The sequence below is a fragment of the Schistocerca piceifrons genome, unplaced genomic scaffold (assembly GCF_021461385.2).
Source record: "Schistocerca piceifrons isolate TAMUIC-IGC-003096 unplaced genomic scaffold, iqSchPice1.1 HiC_scaffold_1274, whole genome shotgun sequence".
Lineage (NCBI taxonomy): Eukaryota > Metazoa > Arthropoda > Insecta > Orthoptera > Acrididae > Schistocerca > Schistocerca piceifrons.
The window spans coordinates 57,501-60,000 of record NW_025727096.1 but is presented as its reverse complement, the minus strand read 5'-3'; positions in this window follow the sequence as shown (position 1 = coordinate 60,000).

The window sequence follows — 2,500 nt, the reverse complement described above, 5'->3', positions numbered from 1 at the left end:
CCAGACCAGGAGGTCCATGCGGAAAATACAATATCCCAGCCTTTCGACATCCACCATTGCGCAGACCAGGCACACAACACCCACACATGTCCTATACAACGGTGCACCCAACATCACAATAGTACCTCCTGTCACAGCGCACAAACAATGACATGAGTCAAAGACACAGGTCTCACACAAGCATAGAATTGGAGCGCCGCCTCTAATAAGCCAAAGGTGCATCCTGACGTGACAAATCTGATCATGTCACAAGCATTCACATTACTATAATCACTATCAAGGAACCTGCCGCCCCCGCCCCCCCCCCCTACACCTTTCCTTACAACAACGTGTAACCTAACCTAACCTAACCTATGTTGTACCTTAACCTAACCTATGTTGTACCTTAACTAACCTATGTTGTACCTTAACCTAACCTATGTTGTACCTTAACCTAACCTATGTTGTACCCTTAACCTAACCTATGTTGTACCTTAACCTAACCTATGTTGTACCTTAACCTAGACCTATGTTGTACCTTAACCTAACCTATGTTTGTACCTTAACCTAACCTATGTTGTACCTTAACCTAACCTATGTTGTACCTTAACCTAACCCATGTTGTACCTTAACCTAACCCATGTTGTACCTTAACCTAACCCATGTTGTACCTTAACCTAACCCATGTTGTACCTTAACCTAACCCATGTTGTACCTTAACCTAACCCATGTTGTACCTTAACCTAACCCATGTTGTACCTTAACCTAACCCATGTTGTACCTTAACCTAACCCATGTTGTACCTTAACCTAACCCATGTTGTGCCTTAACCTAACCCATGTTGTGCCTTAACCTAACCCATGTTGTGCCTTAACCTAACCCATGTTGTGCCTTAACCTAACCCATGTTGTGCCCTAACCTAACCCATGTTGTGCCCTAACCTAACCCATGTTGTGCCCTAACCTAACCCATGTTGTGCCCTAACCTAACCCATGTTGTCCCCTAACCTAACCCATGTTGTCCCCTACCTAACCCATGTTGTCCCCTAACCCTAACCCATGTTGTGCCCTAACGTAACCTCATGTTGTGCCTTAACGTAACCCATGTTGTGCCTTAACGTAAACCATGTTGTGCCTTAACGTAACCCACGTTGTCCGCTAACGTAACCCACGTTGTCCGCTAACGTAACCCACGTTGTCGCCTAAACCTGCTCTGTAATTGTTATACGACTCGTTCAATTAGTGTAAGTGTTGCCCACCCGCAACCCTCGCAATATAGTTCGCTACTCGCACTGCCCGCTCCCCTGTGTATCGCTTCATGTTTAAACACCTTGCAAGTCTTGCTGACTTTCCACATGCTCCTGCTGTACACTGTAATGTGGATGGCAGCAGGACGTACATGCCGCCCCCCCCCCCCCACCCCCTCCCCACGTCCCCACGTCCCCACCTGCCCCCTGCCTTCGCAAGCTGGTTGGTGACAAGTTTGCATGTTCAATGCCCTTCGCATGCGACGTACGCAGGCTACGTTGTGGTGCGGCCTGTGTCAACTGTCCGCTGATGTCGTACGCGTGAACCACAATCTGTACTGCACATTCGTCCTTATGTACTGAATGATACATCGTGGCACATGTGTGACCGTACAACGACTGCGCCCAAAAACGGCGGACCATACAGTGCAAATATTGTGCACGCAGCTACGTGTCGTCTCCCTATGAGAGCTGGATTGCAGTGTGGTACGCCATAGAGACGTGTGGGAGGAACGGACGCCGTGGATGGCGATCAGCATGAGCTGTGTGTTGATGTATTCGGACCTAGTCGTCTCTCCTCAAACACCGTGATAGCATGGTGCACCGCGTTCCATATCTGCGACATGGCTACAGAGGCCGGTTGACAGTCGTTCGAGCAATGGACATCGCAATACGTACGGGGGCCACCTTCCACGTATTGTCTAGGCGTGCACATTTTGTTGCGTGTATGTGGGCAGACGTAGTGTGGCGTGACACCTGACACAGGCATGCAATAATCGTTGAAGTTGCTAATGGCGATGGACGCCTACGTTTTCTGTGAAGTTACGCAAATGAAGAAATGGTAACCCGTTGTGGTGCGGTTGTTCTCGCTAGGGGTGAATCGGTGATGGCGACGATAGGTTGAGGTACTAACCGGTTGTTCCAGCGATACCCACCATGCCGATGAAACTGAACGGCATCTGGGTGTGAAGCGATACGCGGTGGTGGCTGGGTGGGACCGTCCCCGGCCGGTGAGGGGGCGCCTCCCGGCGTGCTGGCCGCGCGGTGCGTGGGCGCACGCGCTACAGCCGGCTGGTGGGGGCGGCCAGTGGCAGGCGCGCCGGCCGACGGACGCGGCAGGCGTCGCAGCTGCGCGCCGGCGCACCCTGCGCGCGGCGCCGTGCGGCCCAAAGTAGGTCCTCGCGGGCCCGGTGCGAAGCGCGGTGGACATCTTCAGTGTGCTGGTCCGATTGAGGACTGTGTGCGTTGAGGATGCGCCGCCGCCCGGCGCTCGGC